This window comes from Miscanthus floridulus, chromosome 8 (genome assembly GCF_019320115.1).
Source record: "Miscanthus floridulus cultivar M001 chromosome 8, ASM1932011v1, whole genome shotgun sequence".
NCBI classification, from domain to species: domain Eukaryota; kingdom Viridiplantae; phylum Streptophyta; class Magnoliopsida; order Poales; family Poaceae; genus Miscanthus; species Miscanthus floridulus.
Window position 1 is genome coordinate 168,166,526 of NC_089587.1, and position 22,185 is coordinate 168,188,710.

Here is a 22,185-nt window from a genome sequence, read left to right on the forward strand (position 1 = left end):
AGTTTTAATTGTCATGACTAAGTTTTCATATAGATCTATCCTGCATGGGGAGAAATTTTGATATAGTACTTATGTTAGTAAATCCTGCATGGCGGGAGAAGTTTTTTTGATGATTCACATGCTTTGTATCCCGCATAGCGAGAGAAGTTTGGGTAGCTCTTATGCTGTCCGAGCAATGACCGTGGCACAATAGAAATGCATTGTCATGGTCAATACTAACCAAACGATAAGAAAAGATGCAAGTGTGACTTGCAAAAGTACTGCTAATGAAAGACATCGTTGTGTTTTTAAAGTAAATTAGGAAAAGTGTACTCCTAAACGAATTAAGAAATAACTTTGTTTACATGACACAATTATGTGAATGAAGTAAGTTATAAGTGTCTCCTCATTCACAGGCTTTGTGAATAGTTATCAAAATTATGGTAGTAAAGTTCATGTCATATTTCGAAGGGGAGAATATTAAGATCAATTAAGAAAAAATACTCTTCATTAAGAGGGAGATAAAGATCCATTAAGAAAGATACTCTTCATTAAGAGTGAGATAAAGATTAATTAAGATGTATGCGACCATCGGAGGAGTACAACGGTCATATTAATGATACCCCTAAGTAGAGAAATAGCTAAATTCCTGGACCTTTTAAAGTTCCGACAGGAAGATAGCGTAGTCAGCATCAAAGATATTAAAGAGGTGCTTAAAGCGCCATATAAGGCTTTAACAGATTGAACCCAAATAAGAAATTGGAAGATACACTATCTTTAGAAAAGATGGAAAGATCTATGGGAGCATGGTATGTAGAGGTATGTAGAGACCTAAGACTTGAAGACTCAATACATGTTGATGTTGTATGACTTATGCAACACCTGTTGTTGGTCTTTCAAAAAAGATGAATAATGTAAACAAGGATCTTGTGATACAGGAGCCTGTAGAATCAATTGCCTCTTGGCAATGAAGAGCAACAATTAAAACATCCTCAATTTTCCTTGAAGGGAAAATCCACAAAATGAATTTTAATATGATAAAACCAAGAACCGATTCCATCATATTATCATATTTCAGTCGATGTCACAGTCATACATTATAAGATTACAAGAATACAAGATATTACATCACTGGGGAACACACCTATTATAGAGTTAATCTAGTGGAAGACTATCGAGTGAAGGCTCCTCCTTCACGGGCATCATTAGAGTTGGCGTAGTGTAGCGTAGATTCCATCTCTGAACCAAACTTGAGCGTAGGCATGAGACCTTCTAATCCTTCTAAGTCAGCATCTCTAAGAAGCAGGAAATCTGCACACCGCCAGATGTGTGCAGGCCATGGTCAGCACCGATGAACTTAGTGGAAAAGTTAAACAAGGGATCTGGCGATCCTAATATTTGGCTGTGGTTTGCATCCTTAGCGCATGAGAAGTAAATAATATTAGTAATATAATAGTAATATCCAATTTTTAACACATTCACCACCACACCATCCATATCCACCCATCAACCATCCATCCCAAGCCATCTCCACACCACCACACCACATCTCATCTCACACACTCAGGTTGATAGGCCAACTCCCTCTCAGCCTTGTCTCAACGGCCCATAGCCCCCAAGTCTCATGACCGGAAAATACCCCAACCCTGGAGGGAGGAAAGGACTCATCTCCTATCTAGTTTAAACGAAACCCAGGAAAGGTCCATAGCCGACAAGTCAGCATATGTATCGATCGATCAACCAAACACTATGCAGAGGTTTCACATACCCACAAGATTAGCCATCCTCAGAGCCATGTATCTCCTAGGCAGAATTCTGGTCGCTTGATAGCCTAGAATGATGCCACCCTACCTCTCAGCCCTGGAACATCCCAAGTCTAGTCTAGGATGGCTGATACTGTGAGTCATAGACAGAGCCAGGGCTCTCTGAATGTCAAGAGCCGGGTCCACAAGGCCTCCTAAAGTCTCGGAAGGGTGTGGGGGAACTGCGCACCCCATACCTCCTTGCACACGTTTGCCTAGCAGTAGTGGCATTGTTCTACCAAGTAGTCCAACCGTCCCGCACCATATAGGGCGAGTGGGATGTAAAGGATTCCCGGTGAGTCTGAGTACTAGTAAGTCCTTAGGGATTGACCAAGCCAGAATGTCTTCATTGGGGTTTCCATTTTATGTGCCACCACAACACCTCTATCCCGGGCTCCACCTCTCCGAGGTTCACACCCAAGGCCACCTCTAATTACCATTTACCCGCCATAGGTATTCCATATCCAAGTGCCCAAGTAGCACCACATGGCAAGACTCGCCCCAGGCTCGTCGTTATTCCAGCTCGATCGACACAACCCTCACTCTCCATGCACCCAAGACACACGCAGCACGCTCACACACCACCAAGTCTGGCTCCCATAGCCAAACCCTTCCTAGGGGGTTCACCACCAGCATCACATCCCTGATATAATGCGAAGTGGAGTTAATAATAAGTATAGTGGTGTAATATGCAAGCAAACAGGCAAGTAAGCATATATAAGCGAGCGAATGCGCAAAGCAGGGTGACGTGGTAGAGTGGGTTGCATCAGGGTAATAATGGCTCAGGTAGTAGCATGCATCAAAGTACTAGCAAAGGAATAATTATAAAGCGCTAGCAGTTCTAGATATTATGCAATGTCTAATAGGATTCTCTAAAAGAGGGTGCCGCCATGACACCTGCGATGTAGAGGTAGTAGTGGTACAATTCTCCATTCGTTGGTGTTCCGTTAGCGGGGTCACCTCCTCCTACGTTGACTCCATTTTGTAGTCCTTGTCGTCATCCACGTTCTCTTGGTCCAATCGTCAGCTACTTTGTGAAGCGACATGCAAGGCAAGAGAGCACTCAACACTCAAAAAGATGACGAGACATAGGAAAATCCAATAACCTAGTAAGATAATAAGAGATGCATGACTTTGCCCTCTTGGTAGTTGTCTGATTTCCTTGGGCCAAAGAATCACAAGTGGTGGTTTGCTAAGCACAAGCTTAAGTCATGGCCAAGCCAGTATGGCTTTACGATAAATGGTTTAAGCCAGAGCTTATCTAGAGCAAACACCATGGCTCACGATCTTTTGATCCAGTGTCATTGAATTGATGGGGATTGGAAGTCGGGCCCCAAGAAAGAAGAACGATGGGGTTTGGCTCTTATAGCCTTATCCCGCAAGTCACAATTGGACACGAGTAGCATACAAGAGCGATTAACACTATTGTGACTTGGCTCCAACGTACTTCGGCTCGCCCGCTATGGTAGAATGTGGTAGCGCAAAGAGATTGGACAGCAACAGGTCCTCTCGATCTACACGACATAATAATATCAGGAGCCGAGAAGAGAGTTACTCAACAAAACAAAAGAAGCGGGGGTTAGTAGGAACATCCATGTCATGTTCTCAGACACATCTTTGGGAAAGATGGTTTTAGACGGTTGATCGGGTCGACAAGCATGGGTCTGAGGTACGACATAGACCATAGCTTTGCTAACCCAAAGGGAATAGTCCAGTTTTGATCCAATCATCATGGGCAAGGACGGAATCAAATAGAGCAGGCTAACAATGCAACAAGAGCAAGAACAACAAGGGACAAGGTCTACTTCTTCCAACTTACATGCCACGACAAAAGACCGGGCATCGGAAGGAGCGACTTACTAAAGGATACAAGTGCGCAAACCACTCATAGGGTACCCGACCTAGGTGCACTAGCACTAAGTCATCTCTCAGATTCACAGCGGTGCGGTTGTCACCGCGAGAATCAAAGAAACACGATGGTCGAATGGGGTACAAACACACAAGGGCTTGGGCACGAAGAAGCAAATGAAAGAGAGAGGCATAGCTCCATGGTCATGGCGAGGCGGACTCATGGCCACAAGCTGTACCAACATGTGTTGGCATCCATCGTTCCACAATTGTTATCTCCCAGGTCATCTCCCACAGGCTAGGTCGCGAAAGGCTCGATTATGAGCAGGTGATATCCGCATCGATATCGATATCGAATCCATCACGACCATGTCCTAGGGCCAAAGGTAGGAGTTAACACTCATAGTATTATGAAGTCAACTAAAGAGCGAGGGGTCGAGTTACACTCGGCATCACAGCCATGGCAAGACGGATCCCACAATCATAGCGTCCGAACGAGGTATGATCCCTCAGCCGGCTCAAAAGCTCGGCACACAGGCAACAACACCACGATAACCAAACATGACCGAAAGATGCAACAACTCAACATGACTACGGAGTAGCACATTCCATAGCTGGGGGGAATGGGTAGACCTGCACAAGGGCATGGCGCAGATAGATATAAATAGATCAAGATCACGTATTGTAAGTGTACGAACGAGTATAAGAATGAGCAGGAAGGGGCTTTCATCGGTGTCGGGAAATGGCGTTCGACTAGGATTTGACTTCGCGGCAAAGATGTGGATGGCCAGGGGCGGTTGTAACCTGTCCCGAAGGGTGGTGGCTTCTTCTGGCCAGCTGAGGCCAGCTACGACCTACTGTGGCTAGCTGCGGCTGGCTACAAGTGGCTATGGTTGGCCAAAGGCTGGCTTTAGCTAGCCGGGCATGGCAGTGACTGGCTAAGATGTGCCTACTGCCGTCAAGCACAGCAAGGGTTAGTGAAGAAAGCGTCTGGCAAGACGGTGGGGCCTTCCTGCTGGTCTAAAGGAGAGGCAGGTCTCGGTCTCGTATTGTGCGGCGTAAATTGGGTAGGCAAGAACATGTCCATGGCATAGAGCTTGATTTTAGAAAAATGTGGGAACTAGTTTCCTATTTTTCTGAGGTCGTATGGATTTTCTATGAATTTCTGAAGTTAGATCATCTCTAAAAATGGATAAGGCTGAATTAATCCTAGGCTGACACGTGTCACACTATGACTGGTCCACGCAGCATGCTGACGCCAGCATGATGTCAGCATGACATCATTGTCTCGGTTCTGGTACTGACAGGTGGGGTCCTACTGGCGGTGTCACTGACATGTGGCCCTGGTCAATGGTCAACGTTGACCAGTCAATGGCCAATACAGGCCGGGCCTCGACTAGGCTGGTCGGGCCTAGATTTGGGCCAGGCTTGGCCCGCCACATGGCGTGCGCTGGTGCGGCCATGTTGTCTTACTAGGCCACTAATGGGCCATGATACACGGGTGCAGGTGAGGCACGGTTCATGGTGAACCCGCCTACGTTGGTCCATAGACCGCAGAGCCGGTCTATGATGGACTTGGTCCACTTACTCCTTCCTAGGGTTTGGTTCACATGCACGACGTGGTCGTGGTCGGAGCTCAGTGGAGCTGCTCGGGACATGGTCAGTGAGGTCATGGTCGGTGCTCGGTGGAGCTACTCGAGATGTGGTTGACGAGGTTGTGGTCGGTGCTCGGCGGAGCTACTCGGGATGTGGTTGATGAGGTCATGGTCGGTGCTCGGCAGAGCTACTCAGGACGTGGTTGACGAGGTCATGGTCAGTGCTCGGCAGAGCTACTCGGGACGTGGTCGACGAGGTCATGGTCGGCGAGGGGGAAAATCCCCTATTCTTCCTCGACGGGGCTCCCGCCAGTGGTGAGGTCACCGGCGAGCCTCTCGGGCAGTACTAGCATCTGATTAGGGTAGGCGATAGCTTCCCCAAGCCTCGGTGAGTGCAATGGTGGGGTCAGGGCGATGGCTAGGGCTTCCTAGGGCTCTGGCCATGGTGAACGGCGGTGTGGGTTTGTCGGTGTGCATGGATAGGGCTGCAGTGGTAGCGAGAGCCCAGTTGGAGGAGCGTGTGAGCTCCCCGGTGCTTCTATGAACATGGTGGGCGTGTTGACAGAGCTCCTAGTGCTCCCAGTGGCTCTAGCCACGGTGGTGGGGGCAAAACAAAGGCGGTGGTGCTCCAACGAGGTGTGGTGCGGCAACACAGGGCTCCGGTGGGCTTCTTCTTTGGCTCAGGTGAGCACGGTGTGTCTCTCGTCATGGCGGAACCAGTCGAGTGTCAACATTGCCTTTACCGCGACATTGAAGACACAGTGGTTTTGCCATGGTTGTGCTCTCAGCCATGGTGAGCGTGTCCGTGCATGTGCGCTCCTACTTCTATGTACAACATCATGGCTAGGGTCCTCCTTTTGGCTAATTGGCAGCGGCGCGTCTTGGGTCTCGGCAAGTGTGGCCATGGCGGTCTCCCTAGCTAACCAGTTGGGCTAGGCCGGAGCTCGAAGCTTCAGCAAGGTTTCAATCATGGCGGTGCACGTTCCATTTGGCTAGGGAGGTGGCCTCAGCAAGATGGCTCACCGCAGGGTTCATGGCGGTAGGATGGTGGTGCGGTGGTGAGGCGAGGCCATGACGAGGTGATGTAGTGCCGTGCCGAGTAGCTACGTTGCTGTAGCTGATCGGGGCGGCGCTCCTGGGTCTCGGCGAGGTCCTCCCCGCAGCGGCTTCCTTCTCTACCTTGCTTCTCCCTCCTCTCTCTCTCTCGGCTTGACGCTATGTGGTGCTATGCCACCAGTGGCGGTGGCAAATAGGCTGAGGGTTAGGGCTCATGGACGTTGGCTTTTATAGCCGAGCTCCAAGGGCTCTAATGGCGGACGGCGATCGGGCGGTGGTGATACGTGCGGCGCATCCGATGGCTCTCGTGCGGTAGCGTAAGCGTGGCGCAAGGGGAACAAGGTCATGTGATTTGCGTGACCCTGGGCCTGTGCCTGCCACGCTGGTCAGCCTCTGGTCGCACGGGGAGGATGCATTAGCGAGGGGAAGAAGACGCCATTGTACTAGGCGGCTGATAGAGGGGGCCCGTTTGTTAGCTTGTCCTGTTGCGGCGGCGTGCAGTGCATGATAGCTGACAAGCGGGGTTGGCTTGTCAGCGGCTATGCACGTGTGGGCGGCGATGCTGGGTCGGCTTCGTGGGCTACGTGCGTGAAAGGGTAGGCGAGGCTCAGTTGAGCTAGCTGGGCCGGTTCGGTTACTCGGGCCAGATGCCCCTTTTCTTTTCCTCTGTCTTCTTTTCCTTTTCTATTTCTTATTTCTATCCTACTCTATGCCATGGGTTTCTTACATTGGAATACATGTGTTGCCAACATGTATTCCTCCTAGTGTGGTCCTCTAGGGGTCACTTAAGGCTCTAGGGTCCATGCCAAGGGTTGACAACTCACGTGCATTGATTTGATAAAGATAGTTGGTTGACTATATAAATTAGGTCAAGGGGTTCAAAACTATAGAGAGGAATTGAGAGGGAGAGAGATAGAAGGATTCATGAGAGATTCCGAAAGGAGTCAAAAGGATTTGCTATGGACTTGTGCTCTCCAACAAAAACGAGACTCAAACACAGGACAACTCGAAAACTCTGGCAATCACCTACAAACCATCTACATGTATGCAACGTCTTGTTAGCGAGTTAGACCCGTGTTTGACCTAGCAATTACATGTTTCACTCAATTGCAAGAAATTTTTTGAAAGCTCGTATTTTTGGTTTCTAGAAAAATCTGGGTTGTTACAACAATAGCCTCATATGAAAGTGCCAGTAGCTGAGGCCCTAGAAGGTCTCAAAGAATTAGTAAACCAATTTTTCCAATGACTATGAAGTCTATGTTAGTAAAGAAATTCAAATGGAGGGTGATCCCACCTCATTTGAAGAAGCCATAAGAAGCATTTACTCGTTTAAATGGTAAGAAGCTATGAAAGTTAAAATGAATTTGATGAGTACCAACGATGTTTGGGACTTAAAAGTAATTCCTAATGAAACCAAAACAGTAGGCTGTTAATGGGTCTACAAGAAAAAATGTGACTCCAAAAAGAATGTAGAAAGATATAAAGCATGACTTGTGCTCATTATGCTTTAAGCAAAAGAATGAAAAGATTATAATGAGAGTTTTCTCTCTAGTCTTATGTTAGGATTCTTTTAGAATCATAATGGTGTTTAATGACACATTATGATTTAGAGTTATATCAGATGGATGTAAAGACGGCATTCCTCAACGAGGATTTATATGAAAATGATTACATGGCACAACCCAAAAGGTTTTGTCATGGAAGAAAAGAACATATAGGATGCCACCTGTGGAAATCCATTTATGGGTTAAAAGTAAGTCTCTAGATAATAGTATTTGAAGTTGATGAAACAATGAGAAAGTTTGGGTTTTAAGAAAAATGAGAAGGACAATAGCGTTTATGTGAAGTTCAAGAATGGAAAATTCTTTTTCCACATCCTGTGAATAGATAACATTCTACTCACTAGTAGTGATGTAAATCTATCATTGGAGAATAAGAAGTTTTGTTCTCAAGTTTCAATGTAAATGATCTTGGTGAAGCGTCATTGGTTCTAGGAATCAAAATTCACCAAGATAGAAGAAAATGGGGTATTAGGACTATTGCAAATGCATACTTAGAAAAATTTCTAAAGAGGTAAAGTATGCATACGAATAAACCTACGCCTGCTCCTATAGTCAAGGGTAATAGTTTTGGGAACTTTAAGTGTTCCAGGAACCGATATGAGATCGATCAAAAGAATATGGTTCCATATGCTTCAGCTATTGGAAGCTTGATGTGTGTACAAGTACAAGTAGGAACTTACCCTAACGTAGTTTATGTATCCAGGATATTTTGGTAGAAGTCCAGCTCAGATATAGATCACTGGAATTGAGTTGAGAATGTCTTGCATTTTTGCAAAGTATCATAGGCCTCATGCTGAGTAAGAAAGAATAAGAACTCTCAAATAGTTGAGGGTACAAAAGTTAAGTCTTGGAGAGATGTGTAGTAAAATCTACAGCAGTTGCTAACATTTGTAGTTGGAGTATTATTGTGAAAAAACTCTAAAGAAAGAGTTATGGTGTCATCAGTGATGCATACCATAGTATAGCTTGTCATGAGGCTTAAGGAATAGGCAAAAGGAGGTTAAGTGAATTTGTACCCGGATTTAACAATGGTAGGCAACAACAACAACCATTTAAAGTAAGTTAACTTCTAAGACCACACGTCAAGTGTGCTGCCAAACACATTGACACTAAAGTATTAAAGATACGAAGGCACACCGAATCGGTGGCCTCCCAAGGTGTCCACGTACATTCTGTTTATTTGGTGCGTTAGATAGAAATTTCAAGGCTCAGATGAAGCGTGTCACAACCGGTCTTTCTCCATGCATTCGGTAGAGGATAGATGAAGCAAGTGGATACATTCAATGAAGTAGGACTTCCCTAGTGATCGTATGTGGCACGCAAATGGACGGTGACACATAGCGGGGGACGATGGATTCTCGGCATGCATGGCTGGTGTCTAATTAGTACGGTGATTGGCATGCATGTGAATACACGTGCTAGGGCCTAGAAAGCATGGGTGGTCGGCACCATCCATTCAATGAATTCTTGGCATGCATTCAATGAACTGGGAGCATGCACACTATTTGACAGACTTCACACTTATCATGTTTCTCCCTCTCTCGTGTAAATGGTAGGCGGCAGCAGCTGCTTGCTCCTCTACTCCCTCCCTCACTCTCCCTCACTCAGTAGTGGTGCAGGAGCTGTGGCATGGGCAGGCGGGTCTGACGTAGCAGCCATCGGCACAGGAGGCCCCCAGCACGGGCGAGGCCTCGCTCACGCTGCCGGTGTGCGTCCTCACCTAGGGCGTGCCCCACGCGGAGGTGGCGCGGCGGTGAGGGGGTAGCGCGCAGCGGGTGTGGTGGTGCAGCGGCATGGCCGAGCACGTGGCGTGGCGGCATGGCGTCCTAGCATCATGGCCTCAGTAGTGGCGGGCTCCCACGCGGAGGCGGAGGCGGCGTTGCTGCTGCGGCATGCAGCGAGCAGCAGTTCTAGATGAATGCGACCTCCGTGCAACAATAATGGAAGCCATCCACCTTGCCTATGTGCTCGTCTTCCTCTTGCCCGTCATCTTCCTCCTCCGTCTTCGGCGTCGCGGGCCTCCTCCAACCAAGCGGCCAGCAACAACGATGGCCCACTGCCCGCACCCCCTAGCAGAAGCTAGTGTCGCACGCCTTCTTGTCCCGCTCGCTCCACCGGTTCACTGACGGCGTCCTCGACGTGCACCTACACCACCTCTTCCTACCGCTCCAAGATGACACCACCGCGAGGGATGACGGGGCCGTCAACCTATAGGACACGCTACGCCGGTTTGGGTTCCGCACCATCTGCCACATCATGTTCGGCATAGAGAGCCTAAGCAATGTGAAGCCAAGCAAGCAAGTGGCAGTAATGGCGGTGGCTCTGCAAGCCACGCCGCTCAAAACCCTAGCCATCTCCCACCGACACATCAGTGGTGAGCTTCCAGTGCTCCGCGGTGGCTAGGAGCTACAACATCATGCTCCTCCCTAGGGATGGCATCGGCCTAGAGGTGGTCGCCATCGCCAAGGCCGTGTTCTCCCTCGCCAGTGCCCTCGAAGGTAAACCCCCTCGTCACCCTCCAATGCTTGCCTTAGCTCCCTAAAACTCTGAGGTGCTAGCAGCTACCAGAATCATGACCCCCTTATTTGCTTCCTTCCGTCCACCACAGGCATCGAACTCTGGTTCTAGGAGAAGCTAGTGGGTGGCTCGGCGCTAGACGCCATTGGCATGCCACTCACCAATGAGACGCTCGACGCAGCCAAGGGTTCTGACGCCGTCCTCCTTGGCGCAATTGGAGGGTGAGCGGATTTGTTATTGTCATTTCAGGAGTAGACACAGAGCCCACAGTATTGGCACTGTAGCGAATTGCATCGCTTCAGTTGGAATTGCTCTCCCGCCTCTACGCTATGAGTACTTAGATGACATTTCATGGTTGTAGCTATAAGTGGGATAACAATGAGAAGCACCACAAGCCTAAGATCAAGCTGCTGTAGCTCCATGCCGAACTCACAGTTTTTGCCAATCTGTGACCAGCTGTAGTGTTGCCACAGGTATGAGCACATCAGCTCTTAGTTTTAGTACAAATTCTATAAGCACTACTATGCTCTGGGACTCACAGCTAGGTTACATAGTTACCTTATCAGTTTGAGTTGAATTCCATCTGATTGACTCTGAATGCGTTCAATGAATGGTAACATGTAGGTACTTCTTAATTGTACAGAGAAAAAATAAGGTCATGCAAGCATGAAACCACGATGGATATTCTGAGGCCATTTGTTTAATTGTTCATGGTTGCAATTATGAAACTGCACTACGATGCAAGTTTTAATTGAAACAACTATATTTCTAGCTAATGTTACTTGACTGTCCTTGTTATAGCTACATTTTTTTCTTTGACCTCATGATCTTCGTAGTTGGAAGACGCATTGACTCTAAAGAAAGAGGTAGCTGAAGGTGTTGACATCATGGTTCTCAGAGAGCTAACTAGAGGTAATTCTAACTAAATTATGATAAAACATGGACTGTGGTTTTTGTTTCAAGACCAATATAATATTTGATTGTTCATCCTAATGGAACTCGTGGCAGCAAAGAGTAATTCGTAATTTCACGTGCCAGGCATCTACTTTGGCAAACCTAGGGGTTTTGGAACAAATGATGGGGGGGATATTGGGTTCAACACAGAAGTTTATTCAGCTTCTGAGGTGACTCCGCCCCCCCCCCATTAGCTATTCTACCATCTCTCCCTTGACCAAAAAAAATATTATTTGAGATGCCATCCGATCTGCCATCCAAGCCTTAATCAGAACCAGTTAGTAATGCAGGATGTGGTTCGTAGGAGAATATCTATACTTGTATCCAGAACTCTTTATTTGATATTATTCAAATTAAGAATGCATTCATTTGCAAATTTTTGGTCCTTGATGATTGTGAAATTTTGTGTTTCATCCCCAGATTGATCGTATTGCATGTGTTGCATTTGAAGTTGCTCGCAAGAGAGGAGGGAAACTATGCTCGGTTGACAAAGCAAATGTGCTGGAGGTGCTATTTTTTATACTTGTCTTAAATGTATATCAAAACTTGTTTTGAAGTGATATTCTGTGTGAAATGTTACTTGACCCTGTCTTTGAATTGAAATTCCATCATTTGGTTACAAAATATAAAGAATTAGTGTTCCTATTTTTAGACTTTATTTACAGTTATTGATATGCAAATATTTTTTAGCATTATGCTGACACTAGAAAACCCTTGAAAGGTTAAATGTATATGGTTGTGGACCCTTTCTTCTTGCACATAGTTCATACAACCCTTTTGCTGCAATAATATTGTAGGCTTCCATGCTTTGGAGGAAAAGGGTGACTGCACTAGCTTCTGAATTCCCTGACATTGAGCTCTCACACATGTATGTTGATAATGCTGCTATGCAGCTTGTTAGGAATCCTAAGCAGGTTTGCTTCTCTTATTTCCCCTTTTATCTTGACTTAATTCATTGAACCCTGGCTAAGCATGAAGAAGATGCGTTGATCTTAATTTCCTTTATTGTCGTAGTTTGACACAATTCTCACAGACAATATATTTGGTGACTTATTATCTGACGAAGCATCAATGATTACGGGAAGCATTGGAATGCTTCCATCTGCCAGTGTTGGTGAATCGGTAATTGAATCCCTCCAATGCTTTGAAGTTCTCTCAGTTGTTTATAGATGCCATTATATTCTGCTAAATTTTTTAAAATGTAGCTGAAAGTGCTATTCTGTTTCTATGTAGGGACCTGGTCTTTTTTAACCTATTCATGGTTCTGCCCCTGATATTGCTGGACAGGTTGAGATGACTTCTATTTTGAAAAATTATCTGACACTAGATGGGTTTAAATTATGTTTGTCTGAAATTTGCTTCCCCTCCTGTTATGTGTTGAGTGCAGGACAAGGCCAGCTACAATTTTTAGTGCAATGATGCTATTGCGATATGGCCTAGGAGAAGAAAATGATGTGAAGAGAATTGAAGCTGCAGTTATAGAAACACTGAACCATGGGTTCTGAACTGGGGACATCTATTCTCCTAGAACAGTAAGATATATTTCTTGCAGAACCATTTTATCAATGAATTATGGGGGTGTTTGGTTTGAGGAATCACCTCATCCTTAGTTGAGACGATCCATCATAAGTTCATCCTATGAATTTTGGTGGAATGAATCCAACCTTTATGCTTTTGCATTGCTTAGTTATTTTAATGAAGTTTTATTCCTACCTTCTCTATAAAAAATGGAGAACTTGTTAGCTTTATATTGTAAATGTTTCATGTCAAGTACTTGGTCCTCACCTAGAGAAGGTATGAAGATCCGCATTAAACAAATCATTCAGGTTGTGCAATAGTGTTTTGTTTTGGGTTCATAGTGCTTCAGGCATATTAACTCTTTCGTGTCTCTGTGGAATAAAGTGAGAGCTAGTTTGCAAAGGCATGAATAATTTTGGTTGATCTCATTCTGAGAGGCTTATGTTCTCAATTGGCAGACATTGGTTGGATGCAAGCAAATGGGGGAAGAAGTCTTGAAGACAGCAGAGTCACTAAAGGAAGTGGCTGCTTTAAACTGATGCATGCTGGTACTTAATTTATAACCCTATAGGATGAGATAGTTGAAGGAATTTACATTTTATTAGAAGTTGAGCCTGGTGGAAGGGAGCATTGCGTCTGGTTTATTGTTACTGTTGAATTGGAACTTTAGTGGCAAAACCGATAGCCACTTTTCATTTCTGTTGTTTGTTGGTCTCCCTGTAATTTAATTTTGTATAAGGAAGGATAAGCATATGTTCGTTCAATAAAATGGGATAGTTTATGCCAGTTGAATAAAAGATGGAGTTTTGTTTCAAACTAAATATCTTTGTGGCTATGCTTGCCTTCGATTTGTATGGGATACCCGTACATATACTGATCATTAGACATGACTGACCTCATTAGGCCATGTCATAGATTATCTGAAAAGTGGACCAATAATCTTGTTGGAGCTCATTATCTGTTATGCTGTTTGATACACATAACCAAAATTCTTGATGACTACACCAAAGTGACAACAACAGCAGCAGGGCAGAGCAAACTGAAGTAAACACCAACCAGGGGGAAAATTCTACATCATCTAATGAAGCTGATACAATTGCTGGACTGGCAGTCTGGAAGAGGTGATTCAGGCAGGGCAGGCAACGTCACCAGTAGTCCTTGCAGGAGCACGCGCCATGTTCAAACCTATGGAACCTGTTGGCGTCTCTGACTACCAGCACCCTCCTCACGACGGCCGATAGCCCCTTGAAGAACTCATGGCGGTCCCCGCACACCCGCAGGTTCTTGTACACCCTGATCGGCTCCCCGTGCCCACCATCCACGCCATTGCGCAGCAGCCACAGGCCGACGGCGAGCCTCTCACTATATGTTCTATTTAGTTGTGCGTTAGATAGAAATTTCATGACTCAAATGAAGCGTGTCACAATCAGTCTTCCTCCATGCATTCGGCAGTGGATGGATGAAGTAAGTGGACGCATTCAATGAAGTAGATGAAAAATTGAATAACCATACATGCAAGGACAATATAAACTGTAGGTGTACTTTGTATGCAACAAGTTACTATGGTAGGGGGCTTTACATCACTATGCTTTCACGTGTCCTTTACATAAAAAAAAGTTACTATGACAGGAGGAATTTACATCACATGTGTCTTCTCCCTTTACATTAATGAATTTACTATCAATAGATACTAGGTAGTCAATTTCCATGCATGCACGGGTGCCTTCCTAAGCTATCTAGAAATTCACTCAATAAATATGAAAGCACTAGATATCTTCACCTATGCAGGGTGCGTCGAAAGCAGGTGAACACATTTAATGCCTCACATCCATGCTACCATCAGATAAAAAACAAGTCAGGCAGGTGGGCACATTTAATACCTATCCTCTTTACCATCAGATAAAAACAATTCACCGACCATGCAGGAACATTTGTACTTACACATGCATCCATGCATCTAAAAGACGGCTTGGGTTGTGTGCACGTTGCTACCGAGGTAGTCGGTGGTTGAGGTTGGTCGCCATTAATACGGCTACCATACTTGCATCTGCACCTTGGTGGCCTCTGGCAGTCCCATGATACCCTAAGCAATGCTGAGCATAGGACCAGAAAAGAAGTTAGACATGCATTAATGAGTATATTTATTCCCACATCAGAGGGGCTTCGGTTCCCAGCTTGGCTTTGTAGGTTATACGAGATCTATAGCACCAATTTGGATGTTACTACTGATGATCTAGAGGACAACCCAGAGAAGGGAAGCAGCTGCCATCAAAGTTCAGAAAAACCAACGTAGGCATCAGGCAAGAAGATCCTACAAGCTCCACTATGCTTCTGTTCTTGTAGTGCAAACTGCATTGCGAGCAATGGCAGCACGAAAGGAGTTCAGATTTAAGAAGCAATCTACGGGAGCAGTTATAATTCAGGTGGTTTTGGGCTATTTTGATGAGTACGATGGCACCAGTGTAGAATCTTACGTCTAGTCTTTTTAGGATAAAAAAGAATTTTGCTCTAAAATACCATATATATATGTATACGTGCTAAATTTTTTCTAAAGATGTTGGATATGGTCGAGAGTACCCAATAATAGCTGTATGTATATGCACCCCTAGCTTTGTTAGTCAAACATTTGTATATTTTAAACCATTGATCTCCATCAAAATTATATAGATTCATGCCACTATTTATTTGGTGACTCTAGAAATTAATTTTATTATTATACAGCGGAGGCAATATATTTTTAAATTCACTATGAGAAATGATTTCATAATATATAATTTATAAATTGTGAAATAAAAAAATATTTAATGATGGTAAAGGATCATAATATTTGACTTAGAACAAAGCTAATGTAATGTGTCAAATAAATAATAGAAGTACCCTTGTGTCAGGAGTGAAGGTGTAACACCTCTGGTGTTACGAGCTCACTAAGCACTGAGATTATGACCAGAGAGATAGATCTATTAATATAGTGAGTTAGTTATATAAATGCCTATATGTGTTAATGAAAAAAAACATAACGTGAAGAGTAGAATAAGTAGTTCTAAACATTGGCAAGGAAGCAATTTTTATAAACAAAATAAAATATAACTTGTACTTAGTAATTGAATAAAATTTGGAGCGCAAGTTTAATAGATGAAAATACAACTTTTGTTTTGGTAAATAAAAGTCATTCGATAGTATTTTGATAGATCATGTTTGTCCATTGTAGTGCACGTATTGCTTGCAGATACTCCATCCATAGGTGTCACGTGTGTCGTATGGTGCACGACTGACTCGTTCCTGTTCTAGAGTTAATGCTAAACTGTGGCTTTGTGCTTCGCGTCGCCTGTGGTTCATGCCTACCGTGACCCGCATATCCCCGTACTCTTTTCTATGCTCTTGTCGAAACCTTGTCATGCAGCCGTATTAGCCAATAATGGCCTCGGACATCGCTCGCCTCGAACGCACAAAAATTTAGTCGATTCATTTATAGTGATCTTGTGCTGGAACCTTGGTGGACCGCGCTAGGACTACTGACCGCTCTGCCTTTATAAGCAGGGTCTGGCTTAGCCATTGGTACCACCACTCTATGCACTTTAGCTCGCTTAGCTTTTCCTTTTGAGCTAGCTTTTCGCTCAATCCTTCCTTACAACCATCGCCAGTGATGGCAGGAGCCTTGGTTAGTAGTTACTGTCTGAACACTGAGGGTTTTCCCAAGATCCTGTATGCCACCCTACAAAAGCTTGGAGTCAAAGATTGTCCCAAGTATGAGGGCCATGACTATGAAAAGCATGGCACTGAGCGGTGTGAAGTTACTGTCTACATTGGAAAGAGTGAAGAGTTCCCCGACGTCACTGAAGCCTAGAATGTGACCGCAACCAGGTTTTGCTTTGTCGACACCTACCAGGTTGTGGCTCGCAAAGCCTTGTGTTACCTTTGCCAGATCTATGAAGAGCCCATTGCCCGTACCCCCATGAGGTTCTTTCCACCTTTGGAAAAGAATCGATGGGCATGGAGGGCTCACATGGAGGCTTTGCAAGGGCGGGATGTGCAAGAAGATAGTCCTACCACGGTGCACTTGACCATGTACCTACTTGCTCTGGATGAGTAGTATGACCGGCAAGCCTCGGAGCTGAGGAAGTGCCTTCGGTGGGCCGAGGAAGCCGAGATCTTCTCCAGGATGCTCTAGGTGCAGCTTGCCAAAGCGCATGCTAGTGCAGCAACCGCTGAGAGTTGGGAGACTGCCATGTTGGAAGCTCTGAAGGAGGCTAAAGATCGACATACCTATCAGTTGGGAGAGGCCTACCTTGTCACCAGGGCCAAGGGAGGACACTGTCTGTTGAACAGTAGGATCCCTTGATCGTGGAGGGGATCCCTATCCACCCACCAGAAAAAAAGAAGAACCGGTGTTGCAGTACCGCCAGCACCTCCACCCTCAGAAGTGTTAGAAGTAGAACCCTTGATTTCTCTCACTCAGCCATTATCAAGAGAGGAGGTAGATCCATAGCCAGGGCGGTAGAAGAATCCACCGAGGCTAGGAATGAAGATGCGTGGTCCAAAGTAGATTAGTTGCCTTGGGATGACGTACCCATAGTTAGTAGTGTCTTTCGTCGCTGTCCATCGATATTGTAATCTTTCCATTTGAAAGCTCTAGTTTAGTTTTGGATAATTGATGAAACCTTAAGTGCTAACCTAGTTTATCAAAGTGATCATGAGATAGGTAGCACTACTCCAAGTGATGAAGCAATGATGATGATCATGACAATGGTGATGGCATGGTTATGATCAAAGGCTTGAACCTGGAAAAGAAGAAAGAGAAAAACAAAGGGCTCAAGGTAAAGGTATAAAATGTAGGAGCCATTTTGTTTTAGTGATCAAGACACTTAATGAGTGTGATCACATTTAGGATAGATAGCCATACTATTAAGAGGAGTGAAGCTCATATCAAAATACGGTTATCAAAGTGCCACTAGATGCTCTAATTCATTGCATATGCATTTAGGATCTAGTGGAGTGCTAACACCCTTGAAAATATTTGTGAAAATATTCTAACACATGTGCACAAGGTGATACACTTGGTGGCTGGCACATTTGAGCAAGGGTGAAGGAGATAGAGATGATAGAGGGTTAGTCTTGCTGTTTTACAACTGACCGGACGCTGGTCTCAGGGGGACCGACGCGTCCGATCAGGCGTGGCAGTGATACACTAGTGTCGGTCATGTGACTAGATGTTGGGCCTCTGACTGACCAAACGCTGGAAGGCAGTGTCCAGTCAGAGGTGATGTAGCTGCACAGTAATCAGGGTGACTGACTGGACACTGGCTGAGTCCGGTCAAGTGCCACCAGATGAGTCCGGTCGAAGAAAACTGGTTTTGGAACCTTACTGTAAACGACCGTACGCTGGGGGTTCAGCGTCCGGTCACTTGTGCTAGAGCGTCTGGTCAACAATCAACCATTGAGATCAGATGACTCCTGTTGAATGAAGGATGATACGTGGCTGCCATCAGGTGACCGAACGCTGAGCCCAATGTCCGGTCAGTAGAACCAGAGCGTCCGGTCTCCCCGATCAGTACCTAGTGAATGGGGTACAATGACTCTATTTCGTGGGGGCTTCTATTTAAGCCCCATGACTGGCTCAAGCTCACTCTCTTGCACATTTTCATTGATATAACAACCTTGTGAGCTTAGCCAAAGCCCTCCCACTCATCTCCATCATTGACCCATCATCTTTGTGAGATTGGGAGAGAATCCAAGTGCATTGCTTGAGTGATTGCATCTAGAGGCACTTGGTATTCATGTTTTGCTACGGATTTTGCTTGTTGCTCTTGGTGGTTGCCACCACCTAGATGGCTTAGTGCAGCGGTGGAGGATTGGCATGAGTTGGTGATAGTTCGTGGCCATCTCCGATGATTGTGAGGGGATTTGTACCTTCCCCGGTGGAGCGCTGAAAGGTAACTCTAGTGGATTGCTCATGTCATTGAGTTACCTCACTTGTGTGTAGGTTCTTGTGGTGTCCAATCGTGTGGACGAGGTTTGTGCAACACCTCTTAGCCGCCGAACCACCAAGTGTTGGTCGATACAACGGGGATGTAGCATGTTGGCAAGCACGTGAACCTCAGGAGAAAATCAGTTGTCTTTTGCCATTTGGCACTCTCTCGGTGATTGATTTCATCTTCATCTTATGATTGGTTCATCCCTCTACATGGCAGTATAATCACCCTACTCACCCTTTTATATTCTTGCAAACTAGTTGTGGCAAGCTCTTTAGTGTAATTAGATTTGAGAGCTTGATTTGTTATTTAAGTTCATCTAGTGGAGCTCTTTAGTGTAGTAAGTTTGAGAGCTCTTAGTGAGTAGTTCCATACCAAGTTGTGTGTCTAGTAATCATTACAACTAGAATTGTTGGATAGGTGGCTTGCAATCCTTGTAGAGCTAGAGCAAGTTTGCATTTCGCTATTTGTCATACTAATCAAATTGCTCTAGTTGATTTGTAGAATTTTAAATAGGCTATTCACCCCCCTCTAGCCATATTAGAACCTTTCAAGTGGTATCGGAGCCATGGTCACCGTTTGATTGAAGGCTTAACAACCTCAGTGTCAAATTATGGCTCAAGTTGTGTTCAACCATGTGGGGGGCAAACCACCATTCTTTGATGGCACATGCTATGATTATTGGAAGAGAAAAATAAGGATGTATCTTGGTTCAATCAATGATCAAGTATGGGAAGTGACCGAGAATGACTATGCTATCATCGATCCTGATGATCCCACCAACCAAGATAAGATCAACAAGCAATGCAATACAATGGCTCTCAACACCATATACAATGCCATTGATTCCAAGGTGTTTGAGCAAATCAAGGATTGTGAAAGAGCAAATGAGGTGTGGAAAAGATTGGAAGAAACATATGAGGGCACACCAGTGGTGAAGAGTGCCAAATTGTATATCCTCAAGGACAAGTTGACAAGTTTCAAGATGAAGGATGATGAGAGCATTCTAGAGATGTTCCATCATTTGCAAGTGATTGTCAATGATTTGAAGGCATTGGGAGAGAAGATCAAGGACGATGATGTCTCTCATCGGTTCTTGATGTGCCTACCTCCAAGATTTGAGATGTTGAGATTGCTCATCATAAGAGGAGGATTGAAGGAGGTTACCCCCAACCAAGTACTAGGTGATGTCATGACACAAGAGACATACCATGTGGAAAGGGAGGGGGATGACAAGGATGAGAAGAAGGAAGAAGAGGACAAGAAGAAGAAGAGTATAGCATTCAAGGTTAGCTCATCATCATCCAAGAACAAGGGCAAGTCCAAGAAAGAATCAAGTGATGATGATGATCTTAGTGACATTGATGATGAAGCCATGGCCCTATTTGTGCGCAAGATGGGTAAATTCATGAAGAAGAAGGGCTATGGTGCAAGAAAGAGAAGAGATCACACAAAGAGCAAAGAGTATGTGAGAAGATGCTACAATTGCAAGAGCCCCGATCATGTTATAGCAAATTGTCCCTACAATAGTGATAATGATGAAGATGAGAAGAAGAAGCACAAGAAAGATAAAAATGAAAAGAAGGAGAAGAAGGAGAAGAGAATGACCTTTCAAAAGAAGAAGAAAGGTGGAGGCTATGTAGTCACTTGGGATAGCGATGGTTCCTTGGATGGTGATAGCTCTAGTGATGATGACAAGAAATCCATCAAGAGAGCACTAGCAAGTATCACCATCAACAAGAAGCTCTCCATCTTCGACACTCCATGGACATGCCTCATGGCAAAGCCTTCCAAGGTAAAATATGATGAGAGTGATGATGATGAATGTGAAAGTGACTCTTGTAGGAATGAAAATGATGATGATGAAGATGAAGAGTACACCAAGGAGGAGCTCTTGGACATGTGTGAGCAAGTGCACGCTTGCAATGAGATAAAGAGAAAGGAGTGCAAAGAATTGCACAAGAAAGTAAAACTTCTTGAGCAATCCTTTGATGAGCTCAATGCTACTCGTGAGAGGCTAATGGAAGCCCATGAGAAGCTTGGCAAGGCTCACTCTAAGCTTGAAAAGGCTCACTCCTCTCTCATTGAGCAATGCAAAGTGGAGGAAGCCAAGAAGGAGCAAGTGATCATATCATGTGATGTGGGACTAACATGTGATCTTATTGATGAATCTATTTTTGTTGCTCCCACTAGCACGTCTTGTAGCACTACCACTTCTACTTCACCTTTGAGTGATGGTCTCACTTGTGAAACCTCACTAATGGTGGAAAATAAGACCCTCAAGAAAGAGGTGAATGAGCTCACTCATGCCTTAGGCAATGCCTATGGTGGAGAAGCCCGCTTGCTAAAGTGTTTGGGTAGCCAAAGGTTCTCTCTCAACAAAGAGGGATTAGGCTATACCCCAAGAAAGGCAAGGCGGCCTTTGTCACTCCCAAAGCTAGCTTTGTAAAGGGCAATGGTCGGTTTTGTAATAGATGCAAGCAAGTTGGGCATATAGAGCAAAATTGCAAACTAACAAGAACAAGCTACCTAATGTATCCTCAATCAAGTTTGATTCTTGTTACATGCTTTATAAGGGTGCCAACGGTGTGAATGCTAAGTTCATTGGTACACCAATTGTGGGCCCAAAGAAGAAGGTCATTTAGGTACCAAAGACCTTGGTAACTAACCTTCAAGGACCCAAGCAAGTTTGGGTACCTAAAAAAGAATTGATCTTCTTTTGTAGGTCAATTATAAAGCTAGAGGAAGGCAATGGGTGCTTGATAGTGGGTGTACTCAACACATGACCGGTGATCCAAGAATGTTCAATTCAATCAATGAAAACAAGAGCAATGGGATTGATAGTATCACATTTGGTGACAATGGCAAAGGCAAGGTCAAAGGGCTTGGTAAGATTGCAATATCCAATGACTTGAGCATTTCCAATGTGCTACTAGTAGAGAGCTTGAACTTCAACCTATTGTCGGTAGCTCAATTGTGTGATCTTGGTTTCAAGTGCAAATTTGGTGTGGATGATGTAGAGATCATAAGTGTAGATGGCTCTAACTTGATATTCAAAGGATTTAGATATGAGAATCTATACTTAGTTGATTTCAATGCTAGAGAAGCTCAATTTACAACATGTTTGATCACTAAGTCTAGCATGGGTTGGTTATGGCATAGAAGGCTTGGTCATGTTGGAATAAAACAATTGAACAAGTTGATTAAGCATGACTTAGTTAGAGGCTTAAAAGATGTCACATTTGAGAAGGATAAGCTATGTAGTGCATGTCAAGCCAGAAAGCAAGTTGGTAACACACATCCTAAGAAGAGCATGATGAGCACATCTAAGGCATTTGAGTTAATGCACATGGACTTGTTTGGACCAACCACATACACAAGCATT

At 44.8% G+C, this 22,185-nt stretch overlaps 1 pseudogene; it reads left to right on the forward strand.

The window, feature by feature from the left end:
- The first annotated feature begins 10,152 nt into the window (after positions 1–10,152).
- On the forward strand, positions 10,153–13,370 carry LOC136473946 (3-isopropylmalate dehydrogenase 2, chloroplastic-like; annotated as a pseudogene).
- Positions 13,371–22,185: the final 8,815 nt, after the last annotated feature.